Raw genomic sequence first — 18,377 nt, forward strand, 5'->3', positions numbered from 1 at the left:
GCCAGAGGAGTGAATCCTAGGCTGGAAACACAGGATCATGGTTAGACTGAGTGACTCAATAGTGCTGGAAATTGCTCAGTCTCTTCCTTATTAGATTTATCTCACAGCTCTTCCTCCTTCCTCTGTAGGGCTCTTTATTCAGAATTTGCTCAAATATTTTCCTTCAGAAGATTTAATATCTCGGAGTGCAAATATCCAAACCCTGTATCATTTTGTAATTTCATACTCCATGGTCCTTTCATATGCATATCACTCATTTGCTACCCCTTTGAAGAATGCAGCTTGAGTAATGGAAGTGAAAGAAAATCCATTCAGTGTTGATTTTAATTGAACACGCTCAGAAGCGGTGGGGCTCCATGCCAGGCTCCAGCTCACTCTCTTTTGAAGAGTTATTGCTAGACTTCTTTTGCCTGCATCTCTCTGGTTTTTTTCCAATTAGCTACTTCCCCAAAATATTATTTACCCTATTATTGTTCCAGCTCTGCTTGTTTGGGATGCTTGTGCCTAATGATCATTGAATCTGCTTTCTCTTCCTGTTCCAGTGGCATATTGCATTCCTTGTCTGGGGAGCAAAACAGCAGCCTGCATCCAGGAGCAATCTTTGCAGTGACAACTGACTCATTTTTGGTGAAGCTTTTTTTCTCTGCTTTTTTTTCCCAGTGTGGTTATGGCCATGGTGAGCTTCTGTAGGCTTTAAAGTGTGATTGCAAAGACTGTAAAGACTGCAAATTATTCCTTCCCCCCCACCCCTTGTGTGCACAAATGATGTTTCTGGTAGCTCTTCATTTTCCCATTCCAGTCAGCTGAACATGAGCCCTCAGCTTGTTGCTTGGATATTAGGGAGGAGATGGGACATGTAGAAGAAAGGAGTGCAGATGGCTTGCATTACTGGATACCCTTCTCCATGCAAGATTTGGCTTCAGGAAAACAAATCAGCAACTGGTAGAAGAGCAAACAATTTTCCAGTCTGTTATGGAAATGAGCTCACACAGCAAGCTTACTAAGGGGAACGGAGCAGGCTGCTGATGTCAACTCTGGTTTCTGCTGAGAAGTCACCAAAGGAGCAAAGGAGGTGTAAATTGCATAAGAAAGGCATGTGAGTAAGGGAGAATTTTCAAAGACCAAAACACACAAACCCAACACAAAGAGCATAAGTGTTAAGGGAAAGTGTTATTAAATACCAAGGGCGCACACACTTAAACAGTTCCAGAAATAGGGAGGAAGAAACTAGCAGTGGAGAGCATCTTTGGCTTGGTTCTTAGGAGGCACACCAGACTTTTACTGGTTGTGACACAAGAGCTTTCCTGGACTAATGTCCTCATACAGTGCAAAATGGTTGCATCTGCTGGACCACTACTGCATGTCCAGCACTGATTTGTCTTAATTCTCCAGCTTGTATCTACAGCCCAAAATGTACTGAAATGTACAAACCATTTTGAAAGCCAGGTATGAGCTGGCATCAATCTTCAAATAACCATGTGGGTCATTTGCCCCAAAGTTTGTCAGTGGTTTTTACCTCTCAAAAGGAAAATCTGTTGAAAGATCAGACAGTGCAATTGCTGCAATAATGAATTACATCATCAACTAGTTGAACTACTTTTTGAATAGATTAATCAGCAGTGTGCCCAGAAGGCCAAAATTATCCTGACCTGGATCTGCAGTAGTGTGGCCAGCAGGACTAAGACAGTGATTGTTCCCCTGTACTCAGCACTAGCAAGGTTACACCTCGAGTACTGGGTTCAGTTTTGGGGCCCTCACAACAAGGACTTTGAAGGGCTGGAGTGTGTCCAGAGAAGAACAAAGAAGCAGCTGAAAGGTCTGGAGAACAGGTCTTCTGAGGAGCAGGTGAGGGAATTGAGGTTGTTGAGCCTGGAGAAAAGGAGGCTGAGGGGAGATCTCTGCTCTCTGCAACTCCCTGAAGGGAGGCTGGAGCCACTTGGGGGTGAGTCTCTTCTCCCAAGGAACAAGTGATAGGACAAGAGGTAATGGTCTCAGGTTGCATCAGGGAAGGTTTAGGTTGGACATTGAAAGAAACTTCTTCCTTGAAGGAGTTCTCCAACACCAGAGCAGACTTTCTAGGGAGGTGGTTGAATCCCCAATCCTGGAGGTCCTTAAAAGACACGGATGAGGTGCTGAGGGATGTGGTTTACCACCAGACACTGTGGAGTTAGACAAAGTTTGGACTTAGTGAACTTATGAGTGTTTTCCAACTTGTGTGATTCTAATGTAACAAGGAGGCACCCCAGCTGTTTGAGGTCTCTTTACTTTGGTTTCACTGGATGCACTGAGTCTACGTGGGGACAAACCTGGCACCAGTCTCCTCTCCTTGTGGTTTGGGGTGCGACGGTACATTCACTGGCAGTGCCAGCAGTAGGGATGACCACAGAGACCTCCAGCAACACCTGAGGAGCAGTAAATCAACCCTTGCTGGTGCTAGCTTTACCCCTCACAATATACCCTGGGTAGAAACAATGCCAGCTCACTTGAAATAAAACCAGAAATAGTGATGAGGAAGGGGCCTCTCCAAAGCACGTTTGCTGGGCCAGGTTTAAGCACTGCTTGCCCTGTACCCCCCAGCTCACAAGGGTGATACATGGGTGCTCCACAGTTTTGGAGCTCAGCATCTGGGGAGGCTTCCACCTACTGCAGACTGGCCACACAGAGCCGTAGTGCCCAGGAACTGGGAGGAACAGGCCCTGCTATTTTTTTGTACAATGCAACAGCTCCCCCATCTTACAGACTAAAGAACTTAAAACACGGAAGAAAAAAAAAATCCCTGGGAAACAGCACCAGGGGAGCTCAACACACTCCACTGCTGCTTCTGGAGGGAGAGCCTTGTGCCTGCAGTGTTCCCTATTCCCAGGTGCTCTGAGGAGAGAACCCACTCCAGACAGCACCACACTTGACATTTTGGTGATTGAGGCACTGAGGTTTCTTCTAGTAAGGATGAGTAAACACTGCAGTTTCCGACTACTCTTTGATGAGATACAACAGTCTGCCCTGGAGAGAAGCACCGACTGCCTCTTGCCTTGGAGCTCCAGTGCGGACAGCACGGAGGCTCTGCTGCACTGCTGTCGCTGTCCTTTAGGGTGTACACGCAGCACGCTGTACTGCCACCTGTCTGAGATGCGTGGTGGGAAAGGGCCACACCGGTGGATGCCAGGCCTCTGCACAGCCATTCCTCACCCCTTACCCCTCCCCCCCACGGAAGAGGTATTTCTCCCTTCTTGACCCATGACAGTGCTCAGGTTTGCTTTTCCATCTTGAGGGTGCTCCCCTCTTCAGCTGCAACTCAAAGGACGGCTCTAGTTCATGAGCTGGGGCCAGGCAGGAGGTCTGAAGCAATGAAGGAAAAGCAGCCCCCTGTGCCCACCAAGGAGGGCAGATGTGTGGGTTTGGAAAGTGAGAGGAGCCAGCTCAGTGGGCACAGCAGCACAAGCAGCCAGCTGCAGTGAGGTGGCACTGTGCCCAGGCCTGAGGTACCTCCTCTGTGAGGTGATTAAGGGGTAGGAAGCGTGCTTAAAAGCAGCTCTATGCATTATTTGTGCAAAGCTCTTTCTTTGGGAAGCTCTCCCTGTTTCAGCCAAAAAAAGAAACTATGAAATCACTTTAAAATGGTGTCTGTACCGAAGGAAAGATTTTAGGTGAAGGTGTTACTCACTCAACCAGGAAAAAGGCGTCAATGATGTGCTTGGAGGCAAGGGTGACACACAACTCCCAGTAAGGCTGGTTAGGGAGGTAATAGGTAAGGTATGTGGGGCTTGAGCCCAGTGTGAGTGAGGGAGCCCCAAGGCAGGGCTAATCTTGGACGGAGTTATGCAGGAGCTCAGCTGAGTAATCCTGAGCATCCTCAGACCTGGGGCCATGCAGGCTGGCACCATCCATGGGGATACACAGCCAGGCATGCTGTGGCTCCCTGGATGCAGACCTTCTGCTTCCCAGGGCACTGAGGTCTCTCCCAGAATAGCCAGGCTGGGGAACATACAAGACCTGCAGCAGTCACATGGTGTCCCTTTGGCCAATGTCCAGAGCCAGACTGCCCAGTAGCATCACCCACTGAGAAGCTGAGCTGAAGGCAAGTCACCAGATAACCATGGGTCCTCCAGACCCAGAGTCTCCAGTAGCTGCAGTGGTTTGCATTCTGCAAGCAGGTCGCAGCCAAGAGCATCTCAATGCTTTTGGGGCTGCACTGCTTCCAAACCAAGACCCCAGCATCAACTCCTGCTGCCCTGGGACAGTGCCCAGAAGGCAGCCCAATTAAGAGGGAGTGGAAGAGACATGGCTGTGAGTACTCTAAATCAGAGTCATCATTGCTTACATCCATGACCTGATGGAACTGTCTGTCCCTCTCACCCATCAGGGAGAGAACTTCTCCAGTACATCCACAGCTCCCCACATGCCCTCATGCTCCAGGGAGCAGCAGGTTTCCCATGGTATGTTAACAAGGCAGTGGCACCATTTCAATGCCAACGCCACATCCAAGGTGGCAAAAAGCTGCTGCAGTCCCCGCTCAGGAAGTGCAGGATATTATTATTGTAGCTGTCTGCAAAGACACATTGTTTCTGGGATGTGCTGCAAGCAGTTCAGAGTGGTCCTGAGCCAGTCCTCATGGGGTATTTGTGCTGGTTGGTAGCAAACTAAGGCATCCTCAGGTATGTAAAAGACTGTCCACTGAGTTTCCTGTGGGCTTTGCCATCTCCCTTTCCCCAGGGAAGCCATACCAGACTCTTGCTTGTTACCCCTGCCAGCCACACAGCTGGTGCCACCATCCCACCATTCATCCTGCTCCCTGGGTAGCAAAGGACAGGGCAGCACATGCTGGCACATGGAGCCTAGGAAGGCTGTCTGGTCTGGGAAACATCAGCTAAGATAACAGACACTGTGGCACAGAGCATCTTTTGCTCTCTCCAGAGGAAAGTACACTGTGGGAGCTGAATCACGGCCGAGCACAAGATCATCTCCAGCTCCTGAGGACAGCTAAGCTACAGCTGTGTGTGAGGGAGAGGAACCTCAGAGCCAACCTTGGCACAATAAGCTTAATGACATGAGTGCTCCCTCAGGACAGCAGGACATTCAGGCTTGTTCCCCACCCTCACCACCACTCCAGCCTCTCTACCCCTGTAATGTAATGTAATCAGCTCTTTGACACAGTAGCTGTGACTGCAGATGAGCACTAACCTAGAAGCCCCAGTCTGGTGGCCAGGCCCTGGGCTGTGCCAGAGGTGGTCAGAAGGGCAGAGGGTGGCTGCTGCTCTGGAAGGCCCCTTTGTCCTTAGACCAGGGTCACAGGCTGCTGCGGAGAACACAAACCCAAACTTCCTTCCCACCTTGGAGTTCGCAAGGAGAGGTCTCCTGGGAGCACTACAGTGTTCCTTTTTCTCACCCATACTGAGACCAGACTTTGCATCCTGGGGCACACACGTCTTCTGCACAGGGTCAGCAGAGAGGCAAGGACTGTCACTGCATCCTTTTCCTGGGATAGGGCTCCCCACACATGTCTCCCAGCAAAGCACCAGTGTATCCCAGCAGCATCCCTTTGAGCAGTCGATGAACTCTTCTCTGTGCCCGATGTGCTTCTCCAGCAGCAGCAGAGATCATCCTGAGTGCTTGGGCTGGCAGATGGGCAGCCCTGGGCAACCCAGAGGGAGGCTGTCCAAGGAGATGGGGCCCATTGCCAAGGTGGGTGCCCACACCTCCCTTAAGGCCAAGGTCCTTCTGCTCCTCTTCAAGGCTTTGCGAGCACCATTCCTCTGCTGCTGATCCTTCCGTATCACCAGCACCTTCCCACAAAGGAGCATCAGAGAAAGGCGCCAGGCAGCATGGAAGGGTCTGTCTCCTTCTCCGGGATCCCTGGGGACAGACAGCGACCTGGACATCTCCACATCTCCCAAAGACTGACCCCAGAGCTGACCCAGCCTTTCTTTTCTGCCGGGATCTTCCTCTTCTGCAAGGCGGGTGTCTGGGGCCAGGTGTCCCAAGGCCGGGCAGGGTGCAGGCAGGGAACGGTCAAAGTGTAAAGCAAGGAGCAGGCAGCTGCCCGCCTCCCGGAGGTGCACGGCAGCCGATCCACTGCCATACAGGGCAGGGACGAGCCCCCTCTCGCTGCCCCGTGTCCGCTCCTGCCGCCGGCGGCTTGGTTCTGCGCTTGCGGGATAAAGAACCAGGTCAAACCCGAGCGCACCGCACCGTCCCCCGTCCGGGGCCGCGTCCCGCCCGCCCCGGCGCTGATCCCCGCGGAGCTCCTGGCGGAGGGACGCTTGGTGAGCCCCGAGGACAGCTCGGTCCCCGTCACCTCAGCCCAGCCCGGGCGTGGCGGGGCAGGCGCAGGTGTGTCCATGCTGATGCCCCTGTCCTTGCTGGTGCCCATGTCGGTTCCCATGCCCGCTTCCCGATCCCCGCCCGGAGGAGCGCAGCCCGACGCCTGCTCCCCGGTGCCGTTGCCCGCCCGGCGGAGCGCAGCCCGGTACCCGGCGCGGCGGGGGGCGGCCCGGCGGCACGTCTGCGCGGCGGCCGGGCGGCTGCGGCTCAGCCGTGCGTGCGGCGGGGCGGGGAGGCGCCGGGCTGCTCCGGCCCGCCCCGGCGCGGGGGAGGCGGCGGCTGCCTCCATGCTGCAGCGAGCGGTGCGGCTGCCCGGGGCCGGGGCTGGGGCCGGGCGGCAGCCGGCGGCGCGGAGAATGGGCGCAGCAGCCGCCGCGGCGGGGCGAGCCGCGGGCACCGAGCATCCCGCCCTGCCCCGCCGCAGCCCCCACCGCCGCCGCGGCCGCTCCCCCGCCTGAGCGCCGGTCGCGGAGCCGTATGGCCCCACCGCTGCCTGCTCCGCTGTAGCCGCCCCCCTGTCCCTAGCACCCCCGTGTCCGTCCGTCCGTTCGTCCGTCCGCCCCTCCGCCGGTCCGCCCGGCGCGCAGGATTCCGCCTTGGCGGCGCGGACCCGGCAGCACTCGCAGCGAGGATTGCCCGGCGCAGGTACACGGCAAGGTCAGCGGCCGGCGGGCGCGGGGCCGGCTGCCCGCGGCGGGGCGATGCGAGCGGGCTCCCGGGGCTGCGCCGCTGCGTGCCCCGCGCCGCGCCCCCGCCTCCCGCCCGCCGCCGCCCGTGCGTGTGTGCATGTGCGCTGCCCGCCGCCCGCCGCGCCGCCGCTCAGCCGCATGGGGCCGTCCGAGCGGGCTGCCCTGCCCGCCCCGGCCGCGGGCCGCCGCCGAGCCGCTCTAGGATGCGGCTGGTGAGCGCCGGCACAGGGCGGAGAGGCGGCCAGCCTGCCCGCCGCCACGGCCCGCAGCCCGCCGCAGCTCGGCCGCACCTGCAGGGGAAGCGCTCCGGACGCCGTCCTTCCCCGGGAGGCGCCAGGTAATGGCGGGGGGAGGGGGGGTGCGTGCCGCGCCCGGCCCCATCTGCATTGCAGCCCGCGGGGCGCGGGGGAGGGGGGGGGCAGGCGGGGGGGCGGCGGGGGTCCCGGGCAGCGCGAGCCGCAGCACCGGCACGGGGGTGGCGGCGGTACCGGGACGCCCCTCCCGGGAGGGCGGCGGCCGCCGGGTGCGCGGAACGGCGCGGAGGCTGCGCGGCGGGGCGGGTGCCCCGCGGACGGGCCGGCCCGCGCTGCCGCTGCTGCCCGCGGGACGGCGCCGGCGGCCGCCCGTACCGGGGGTGCTGCAGGGCCGCGTGTGCCACCGCGGCCGCCGCCCCCCCGTAGCCCTCCTCAGCCGCTGTACTGCCGCCGACCGGGAAGCGCCGGCACGGCCGGGCCGGGTCCGGGGCGGGAGCGCGGCGGGGCCGTCCGCGTCTGTGCAATCTCTGCCCGCGGTGCCGCCCGCGGGGCGAAGAGCGGCCGGCGCTGCCTGTGCCGGGACGATGCCATCCCGGGTCCGGGGCTTTGCGCAGAGTCAGCCTTGGAGCTCCCGCGGGGCCGGGGCCGCGGTCGGCTCCCCGGCGGTGTGGGGTGCGGAGCTGATCCAGGGGGACCGGGCGGTTCGCGGCTCCGCGTCCTGCAGCTCCGGCCCCCCTAGCGGCCGCCCCGACCGGACCCCTGGCCGGACACACGCCTCTCCCCGCTCTTCTGTCTTGGGGAGCTGCTGCGTCCCCGGCATCCCGCGATGGGGTGCGCGGCTCTCCCTTCCTTCCTCCTGCCGGTAGCGAGCACTCAGCAGGAAGCCAAATGTAGGACAAGATGAGCCGCCTTTTCCTGCGGGAAGGTTCCCGTTTAGGGGCGATGGCAATGCCTGTGGCGGAGCTGGAAAGCCTCGCAGCCATGTTGATGTCGGGAGCACGCCGACGGCCTGACTCCCGGCCGCGGAGTGGGTACGGCCCGGCTCGGGGTGCCCGGGCTCGTCTGGGCTGCAGGCACCACGGACAGCTCCTCGGCGCTGCTGCCTGCGAGGCACAGGGTCTGCCGTGGGAGCCAGCGTGAGCAGTGCCCGCCCTTGCTGCCAGCTGTGGCACTGTCAGCCGTGGTGCCACCCTGCACCTCTTCCTTCTTCCCAAGTCGTGTCTCTGGGACAGGGGCTGCTCTTCACCATGCTGTGCGTCCAGAGCAGAGCGTTGTATAGGTCTCAGCTGTGGCTATGAATGTGACCTCGCCAACTGCCCAGACACGGGTGGGAAACTGGAGACCAGCAGTCCAGCCCTTGGTGGCCTCCAGCTAGCTGTCACAGAGCTGGACAGGCCAGGAGCCCCTGTGCCTTGGTCATCATGCTGGCAAGAGTGACTCTTCTCACGCATGCTCACCCTTCATGTGTTCCTTCAGCAGCATGTTGTTGGCTCCTTCCTTCTGAGCATCCTCGGGTGGGAACTGGTGTGGCCAGGCCTGCTCAGGTCAGCCCATCCAAGCCAGCAGACTAGTGGGGATGAGGTGGATCTATACTGGGTCTCTGGACCTGTTTTGGTCACCATTTGGGGCTGTGGGTGTCTGACTGTGTGGAGGGCTTTGCCTGGCTCTGGCAGCACCCATCCTATCTATGGAGGTGTCCAGGAGCACAGTCTAGAGCCACCCAAGTGGGTAGGATGTGCTGGACCAGTTATGCTGTCATATGGTGGGCTGTGCATGGGCTTTACCTAAGTGCCAGCCCCAGGTGCTTCATGGTGCCACCACAGTGTGTCCTAGCAGTGGAGCTGTGATGGTGGTCTCCAGAACAGGCTCCAGTGACCTTACTGCTGATCCAGCAGTTGTGTTTGGTGCTACACAAAAGCCATAGCAGAGGCTGAGTGTTCTCAGTGCCTAACACCTTCCCCATCTCCATTTCTAAGTATACACTGCACTCAGGGGATTGTGCATTTGTTTAAATGCATAATAAATGCATTTAAATGCGTAAGGCTGTATCAAAATACGTTCTGGAGCTTGCCAGCTAGGCCTCGAGTTGCAAGGCTCACTAAGAATCTTCTCCTGGCGCATTAGCTTGCCTTTCTGCTTTCAGAAAGAGCAATGTCCAATGTCCATGGCCAAGTGGTGGCCAGTGACAAGTGGAGTCCCTCAGGGATCAGTTCTGGGACCAGTCTTGTTTAACATCTTTGCTGGCGACATGGACAGTGGCATTGAGCCACCCTCAGCAAGTTCTCTGGCAACACCAAACTGTGTGGTGCAGCAGACACGGTGGAAGGAAGGGATCCATCCAGAGGGACTTTAACAGGGTGGAAAGGTGGGCCCATGACAACCTCATGAGGTTCAACAAGATCGAATGCAAGGTCCTGCATCTGGGTCAGGGCAATCCCAAGCATTGATATAGGCTGGGCAGTGACTTGAGAGCAGCCCTGAAGAAAAGGACTTGGGGGTACTGGTGGATGAGAAGCTCAACATGAGCCACCAGTGTGCACTTGCAACCCAGAAAGCCAATCACATCCTGGGCTGCAATCAAGAGAAGCACAGCCAGCAGGTCGAGGGAGGTGATTCTCCCCCTCTACTCCGCTCTGGTGAGACCTTACCTGGAGTACTGCATCCAGTTCTGGAGCCCCTATTACAGGAAGGACCTGGACATGCTGGAGCACATCCAGAGAAAGGTCACAAGGATGATCAGAGGGCTGGAGTTCCTCTCCTATGAGGACAGACTGAGAGAGTTGGGGCTGTTCAGTCTGGAGAAGAGAAGGCTCTGAGGAGACCTTATTGTGGCCTTCCAGTATCTGAAGGGGGCCACAAGAAGGCTGGGGAGGGACTTCTCAGGATATCAGGTAATGATAGGACTAGGGGGAATGGAACAAAACTAGAAATGGGTAGATTCAGATTGGATATTAGGAAGAAGTTCTTTCCCATGAGGGTGGTGAGACACTGGAACAGATTGCCCAGGTAGGTGGTAGAAACCTCATCCCTGGAGGTGTTTAAGACCAGGCTGGATGTGGCTCTGAGCAACCTGATCAGGTGTGGGGTGTCCCTGCCCATGGCAGGGGGGTTGGAACTAGATGATCCTTGAAGTCCCTTTCAACCCTAACAATTCTATGAGTCTATGACTGACTGGTTTGATCATGGCAGTGCAGTCAGTGGAAGTAAACCATTCATGCTTCAGGTGTCTACTGTGAGCTCACAGCCAAATGGGTTCACCTGTTCACCAGACCACATGCAGAGGTGGACTCCAAACTGTCCTGTCCCAGTGAGAGCTGGTGGGCTGAGGGCTGCTGCCTTGGTCCAAGCAGAAGGTCTGGGCTCAGTGGTGGAGCTTTCTAGGGGCTTGGTTTGAACAACTTGTACAACTTGTTGTCTGGAGAGACTCCTGTTTGCCACCAAAGGCATGAGTGTTGACAAACTGGGGGCAAAGACCATCACAGATGGGTAAGGGATAGATGCCTAGCCCAGGAACCAAGTGGATGGGTGTAGGGGCCAAAACGAGGGAACCTAAGAAGAAACATGACAGAGTGGCATGGCAAGAAGGAACCAGATCTTCCCCAAACAGATCTCCTGTGGGCCACTGCCACTGCAATGGCTCAGTGTGGTTTCTGCCCCAGAGCCAAGGAGATGCAGTGGCCAGGCTTGGCAAGCAAGGGTTCCTGCAAGTACTGTGTGAAGATGGAGCACCCTGAGGTGTCTGCAGGGTTTGTCTGCACCTGTGGCATGTGGAGATGTTTCAGGCATTGGAGAGCTAATGGCTTTCCATTGCTTATCAATACTGCTCTGCTTTCAGATGTGGTACCAGGCTGGTTTTACAGACCCAGCTTTTGAATATTCTCTGAGCAAGCAGCAGCTCCAGAAGATCGTTCTAATGGCTTTGCTATTAGTGGGCTGCAGAACCCTGGCCAAGTGGCAGAGGCTCCTCTAAGTGCTGCTGAAGCGTTCTGGGCCAGGCATACTCCATGCATTAGGGAAGATTTGTACTCCCCTGACCAGACAGTGCTGAGTGTTGTCTATTTATACCCAGCTAAATATATCCTTTGCAGTCGTCAGACTTTTCTAGCTAGTAGTAAAATTACTTTTCAACATCTTGCTATTAAAATGTGCTTTCTGACACTATTTGGTGAGTTTTGTGCTAAGAGCCAAGTCTCTGTGTGTTTTAAATAAAACCTGTTCTTGAGGCAGCTACCTGAAATGCTTTGGACGTAAAAGCATGTTGTCCATATACATAGATGGGCATCAGGGAGAAATGTGGTTGAACAGAAGCATGGAGACGTGACCAAGCCTGGAAAGCCAAACCCACACCAGGGTCAGGCTTTGTTGCTTGTGAGTGAACCATTCTTTCTACAAGTGTATGTCAAGTAATCATGTATGTTGCAACACAACAGAAACATTTGCTTCTAGTTAGTCAGATACACTTTCTGGTGCCCCCAGATTTGAGCTGGCAGGTGTCTTTGATTTGGGTTCTCCTGCCATGCAGCCCATTCGGGAGGACCTCTGAGGTGAGACTCACCCTGTGGTGGAAGCGGGGATGAGAGAGGAGGGAGCATTCTTCTTCATGGATGAATCAGTGGGCCATTCCCATAGAGCTGTGGGTCTTGCTGGGGAACTGCTCCTGGGGGAGCTGGTTTAAGCAGGAGCTCACTGTGTGCTGGAATGGTAATGGCTTTGGACATGGCGTTACTGACCCGGGGTGAAAGATGCTGCCTGAATTCTAGGTGATCATAAGCATTCCCACATACCCCTGCTGCAGAGGAGCAAGCCTGTATCTGTGCCTGCATTTCTCTGGGGCTAGTGAAGGCTTGAGCTCCTGAGAAGGTATGGAGACCTCTGAGGTGTTCCCAGGTAACAAACAGAGTCCCTCACTGGGCTCTGGTGGTGATAGGAGTAGCAAGCTGGCCTGCAGCCTGTCCTGAGATAGCAATGACAATTGTTTTGTTTTTTCTGGCAGCTCTGTGAGAGTTCTTGGAGGACTGAGGCTACAGAGGAAGGAAAGGGGTTGGTATTCCCAGGGGAAGAGCGGTGAGGAGAGGTCTCTCAGAGGAGCTCCTAGAGCTGGGCGGCTGTATGCCTGAGGTAGCCCAAGGACAGGTGCAGTGCACCCAGGTTACACTTTTGGCCCCTTGGTCTGAGCTCCATGAACCAGAGGTACATGGCACAGTGGCATGATGTGGTGCCAGGAGCTGTGCCCTGCCAGGGACTGTTGGCATGGGTTTACGTGGCAGCTGCTTTCACAGCTGCATTGTGCCATTATTTGGTTTGGTGTGGTGTGGTGTGGGGGACTCTGCAGTGCCTCAAGGGCTCCTGCTCGTGTGTCCCGTCCTGGCTGGCCTCTCTGTCCAGCCTTGGGGCAGCTGGCTGGGGTGCAGGCTGGGCGGCTGCTCTCGTGTCCCTGTGCAATAAATAGCTCTACAAAGAATATTTGCCCTGGGCAGGCTGAGCAGTGCAGAAGGTAGTTTGTCAGCTGGCTTATGCGTGCCATCTTGGGAATCTCCATGAATGCCTCTCTATTTGTGTAGCGTGTGGCCAGCACTGATTCTGCTTGAGGCTGCGAAACCCCTGTCCAAACCCCTGTGCTTCTGAGGTTGCTCCTTTAGATGAAGTTTCTCACTAGGACCTGTCGCTTGACAAAGCATTTCCATGCAACATGTGATCAGCTAGCTTTTCTTTAAGGAGGTATAGGGGTTTTTCTGTTCCATTGGAGATTTTGCTTAGGCTTCTCTGTCAAGATCACGTTGGACTTCTTTTGGATTGGAGACAGAGGAGACTCTTCAGTTTACATGGCCTCAGTGTTACTATGTTGCCAGATACCTGATACCCCCCTGGGTATTTATTTCTGTCCCTTTGTTCTGCCTGGTCTCTGTGCTTGGCCAAGGGGGAGAGAGAAGCAAAAGGCCTGAGCTTGACCCAGGAACTCACAGCAGTGAGCTGGGGCAGCCATGTGCCTCCCACAGCAGAAGGACTGACTATAAAGCAGACGTGCAAGGAAAAACACATGCAAGGAAGAAAAAGCAGGGTAGAAAAAGTCACACCCAGAGAAAGTCCCCAGATCTGTTTTCAATACGCTGGTGACAATGTTGCTGCTCCCAGGATTTGAGAAGGTATTTCTTTAACAGCAGTAAGAAGTGGTGCAATGCTGTGCATCAAGGAAAGTGTGTCCAGCAGGTTGAGGGAGGTTCTTCTCCCCCTCTGCTCTGCCCTGGTGAGACCATAGCGGGAATATTGTGTCCAGTTTTGGGCTGTCCAAAAGAGACAGGGATCTACTGGAGACAGTCCAATGGAGAGCTATGAGGATGACTGGGGGACTTGAGCATCTCTCCTGTGAAGACAGACAGAAAACTGGGACTGTTCAGTCTTGAGAAGAGAAGGCTGAGAGGGGGATCTTACTAATGTCCATAAATATCTGAGGGGTGTGTGTCAAGATGAAGGTGCTGGTCTCTTTTTTGTGGACAAAGAACAATGGGTATAAGCTGGAACACAGGAAGCTGCACCTCAATATGAGACAAAGTTTCTTTGGCGCTGGAGCCCTGGAACAGGCTGCCCAGAAAGGTTGTGGAGTCTCCTTCTCTGGAGACTTTCAAAACCTGTATGGGTGCATTCCTGTGTGACCAGCCCTAGGTGATCCTGCTTTAGCAGTGGGGTTGGACTTGTTCTCCAGAGTTCCCTTCCACCCCCTACTATTCTATGATTCTGGGAACACAGGGATGTCCTGATGCAGGTGGGTGAGATGTGGGTTCAGCTCCTCAGGGTAGTTCCCCAGGGTTTTAGCCAGAGTTAGGAGCAGACCCCTTGGTGAAGCCTGTGCCCAGCAAGGAGAGGCATGTACAGCTGACAGCCCTGCTGGAGTGCGGTGAGCCCTGGTGTTTGTGTTTGCACCGTAGCGCTCTTCAGTGCTCCATGCAGAACCTGGCTGGTGGGGCTCCGTGGGGGCGGGTCTGAACAAGGCGAGAGGGGTTTGTTACCCTCTCAGCTGTGATTCGAAGGCTCTGCTGGGTACTGCCGTGTCACAGGCAGCCTCTCCTCTGCCGTGGTTTAGCGCCACCGTGCCTTACGTAGCTGTTTGCTGGGGGCAGTCTGCTCAGGGCTCCTCCAACGCCACAGCCCTGCATCTCCGCCCCACCGGAGCCTGACTGGAGCAGTGCCGATCTGCTGGGGCAGGACCAGGCTCCAAGCTGCAACTCCTGACAGGCCAGATGAGCCTCAGCCAGGGCTGTGGCTGCTTTGGGGATGACTGACTGCTCTGCAGGCATGCTGCTGGGGGTCTGCAGGCCAGTGGCAGCCTGGTCAGGGGAGTGGCAGGGCCCTGAATTCCACTGGCTTTGGAATTAAAAGCTGCAGAGCAATGGTTCTTCTCCTGGCAGCATAAAGCAGTCCTTTGGGGTTTGTTTTTTAATAGTTCAATAGTTTAATAAAAACTTGAGCACTGTAGGGCGTAGCTCCTGTACCTCCAGTGCTGGCTGTAGTATAGCACTTCCACTGGAGGTGTTTCAAACTGGTGCAGGAGCTGAGAGTATGGCTCCTTGTCTCACTGCGTCCTTGGTGAGGGCCCAGCTCATGGGCAGTATGGTCCTCCCAGTCTGGCCTGTAACATGCTTCTGTGAACTTGAGTCTGTAAGGGAGTGATGCCTCTGCAGTGGAGGGACTCTCGGAGAGCCTTGGGGTGTTCTGGGCTCAGTGCCCTCTCAGCTGTGTTATTGCCCTGCTGTCTGGAGGAGTGGTGCTGCCAAGGATGTGTGGGACCTTCTCTGACATCACTCATTGTGGAGGTGCTCCTGGAAGCAGTGGAAGAGTTGTGCTTGCTGTAAAACACTTGGCTCTTCAAAATTCCACAGAAAGACATAAAACATTGGCAGTGCCTGGTGCCTCTGTGGGGCAGGAGGTTTGTGGTGAAGTACATCTCCGCAAGGGCTGCCAGCTTAGGAGAAAGTTTCTTTGTGGGATGTGTGATGGTGTTCAGTGACTGTTGGTCATTAATGTAGAGTCTGGAGGCATCTTGCTATGGTCCCCAGCCTGAGCAGGAGCAGGGTGGTGCAGTGCACTGGCACATGCCCTGAGTGGTGATTGTGGCTGGCCTGCCCTGATGGACAGAACATTAAGGGGCTGGAGCACGTCCAGAGAAGGGCAACAAACCTAGTGAAGGGTCTGGAGAACAGGTCTGGTGAGGAGGCACTGAGGGAAATGGGGTTATTCAGCTTGGAGGAGAGGAGGCTGAGGGGAGACCTTCTGGCTTTCTACAACTCCCCAAAAGGAGGTTGGAGCCAGGTGGGGGTTGTTCTCTTCTTCCTCATAACAAGCTATTAGACAAGAGGAAAGGGCCTTAGATTACGCTGGGGAGGTTTAGGCTGGACATAAGGAGCAATTTCTTCCCCAAAAGGGTTGTCAAGGTCTGACTCAGGCTGCCCAGGGCAGTGGTGGAATCCCCATCTCTGGAGAGGTTTCAAAGACTTGGAGGTGTGGTGCTGAGGGACATAGTTTGGTGGTGACCTGGCTGTGCTGGGTTAAAGGTTGGACTCCATCTTAAAGGTTTGTAAAAACAAAACTATGATTCCAACCAATTTCCAACCAGTTCCATGATTCTATGACTGCTCATCATGGGTGGGCACCCTCCTGGCTCTGCCCAGTGCTTGCCCCATTGCTCCTGTCCTGGGCATGCCAAGAGGGGCCCAGGGGTGTGGGTGTCAGAGGGGACACAGCCAGGATTGCTGAAGGCAGACCTGGCTGCTGCCCACCTCTGCTTCTCCCCTCCAGAAGCCCCTGGAGCTGCAGGGTGTCAGTGTTCTTGGGGCAGAGGTGGCCTCTGTGTTCATCTGCTGTGACACCTAGCCATGTGTCCAAGGCATGCGTCGGGGCTGGGGATTCCCTGGGTGTTGAGTTGTGGTGCTGTGCTGTTCTCTCCCGGGCACCCCAGGCAGAGCCTGGGTGCTGGGCTGCAGGTGAGTGAGCAGAGCACACCTCAGAGCTGCTCCTGCTCCACCAGCCTGACCTGTGAACATTTTGATGCAGTGCTGGATACGGCAGGTTGCTTCCCCCAAGGCTCACATTTCTGTTGTGTTCATTATTGCCCATTACTGCCCTGGGTCAGACACTGCTGCTCAACTTGTTTTATTTAAGAAACATTCTACAAGCACCTTCTGAGGGCTGAGGTGATTCCCACGTCCTTCCCTGCTCAGAGAAGGAGAACAGGATAAATACTGCTGGAAAAGCCAGGGGAGGTCAGCAGGGGTGGCTGTAGCTGCCTGCCAGCTCCCAGCGACGATTGTATTCATTTCTGAGGGCGGAAATTAGGGGGATAGTTTTAAACTGAGCTTTTCTGGCGTGGCACCGTGCAGCACGCAGAGATGAGCGAGAGATAAGCTGCTTAGGTAAATGCCCTTTGCTTGCGTGCGGCCGGGCCGCGTGATGCACGGCAGCTCTGCCCAGGCACCGCAGCCCGTGCTGCTCACCGGCGCTGGCATTGTCTTCTGCAGCCTCGCTGGGGGCTACAGAGAGCTGAGCTGAATAAGCTCAATTTCTCCTAAGCAGTGTTAAAGGAGCCTGCCTGATCCCCTATGCCTGGTTTTAAATGGCATCCGGAGAGCTCAAATAACAATGAGGGACAGAACTGTGGCCAGCAAGATGCGAGGCTGGGAATGCCGTGCAGAGGTTGGAGCCCCTCATCACCAGCTGAAATTAAGGCCATGTGTGGAATCGGGTACCCAAAGGGTTCCCCCATGGCCAGTGGTGTGTTTTGAGTTCTGTTGAGGGGTGAGCAGAGGTGAAGGACAGGAGAGGAGAATGAAGGGCAACAGTATTGCAGTTATCACACAGATCAGAATCAGCGGTACCCTGAAGGCAGGGTGAGTTCCTCCTGTAGTGCTGGACACAACAAACCCAGCCCAGGCATCTTCCTGCAACAGGACATGTGTTCTCCAGGGAGTGGATGGCACCTGGCACAGCATGGCATGGTAAAGGGCAGCATGGCAAACAGCTGGCATGTGGGGGTGCCAGCTGAGCCACATTGCCCTGTCCCTTCCTCAGCCTCTGCTTTGGCCAGCGGTGTGAAGGTTGAAAGCAGTGCTGAGTGATCTCCAGTGTTCTCTGGAGAGATTCCAAATCCACCTGGACATTGTGATCCTGGGCAACCTGCTGTGGGTGATCCTGCTTTAGCAGGAGTGTTGGATTGGATGACACTGAAAGATCCCTCTCAACCCCCACCACTCTTCTGTGTTTCTGTGATCCAGATGTGAAAGTGGGGTTTTTACGCTAGAGGAGTGGCCCTAAGCTGATGTTTGTGTGCGCAGTGTGTCATGGGGCAGAATACCAGGGTTCTGCTAAGCATGGTCATCCCTCTGCCAGGGCTCTGCTGCCTTTTCAAAGCATGCTATACTTCATGGACATAGCCTTGGTTTAGGTTTGCATTAGCAAGTTGTGTGGTGCAGCAGGAGAGCATTTTTTGGGTGAGATGGTGGGGTGGTGAGTGCCTGCTGTCCTCACTGTGTGTGTTTGGGGAGTTAGGTGAGATTTGTATTGGTGAGATCTGATGGACTGAGTGTGGATCCAGGAGGATGCAGCTTCCACTGACTCCATTTGGCCTGGAAGGACGCCCATGTCCATGCTCTGGGACAGCTCCATGGTGTGCAGTGCAGCAGTGGAGTTACACTGGGGTGGGCAGATGGCCTGTGATGGAGGTTCATCATGCTGGGGGAGAGGGTCTGCCTTGCCTGCTTAGTGGTGCCTGTGCGGCCCATGGCAGCAGTGCTGGTGCTGGGTGGCAAGGAGCAGAGCAGAGCAGGTGGGTGCTGGGTGGTGAGGAGCAGAGCCAAGTTTCAGGTTGTGCCACCCCTTATCTCTGCAGCTCAGCACTGCCATGCTTGGGGCACCCTGATGGATTTGTGACACTCCCTGTGGGACGTGTGCTCAAACCAATTAAGGGATTACATGGCTGTAATGTGGAGAGGGCTCTTTGTTTATTAAGCCACGCAGGTACAATTCAATTAGTGACAGCCTGACCTGCTGATGTCACCACATGGACGCCAGCCAGGCCTGAGTGCCCAGCTGGTGCTGTCTGCTCCACGCATTGCATATCACTGCCCAA

At 55.7% G+C, this 18,377-nt stretch overlaps 1 protein-coding gene across 3 annotated transcripts in view; it reads left to right on the plus strand.

The window, feature by feature from the left end:
• Nucleotides 1–7,196: 7,196 nt before the first annotated feature.
• The window catches only part of LOC137456755 (leucine-rich repeat and fibronectin type-III domain-containing protein 5), a 57,584-nt gene continuing 46,403 nt past the window's right edge, over nucleotides 7,197–18,377 (plus strand). Inside the window, exon 1 of one of the 3 annotated variants that reach the window (XM_068168355.1) lies at nucleotides 7,197–7,344. The gene's annotated coding sequence lies outside the window, so the exon portion shown is untranslated. The remainder of the gene's footprint in view (nucleotides 7,345–18,377) is intronic. The other 2 variants (XM_068168358.1, XM_068168357.1) reach the window with 2 other exon arrangements.

The sequence above is a fragment of the Melanerpes formicivorus genome, unplaced genomic scaffold (genome assembly GCF_026170545.1).
Source record: "Melanerpes formicivorus ecotype bairdi unplaced genomic scaffold, bMelFor1.0.p_v2 SCAF_136, whole genome shotgun sequence".
NCBI classification, from domain to species: domain Eukaryota; kingdom Metazoa; phylum Chordata; class Aves; order Piciformes; family Picidae; genus Melanerpes; species Melanerpes formicivorus.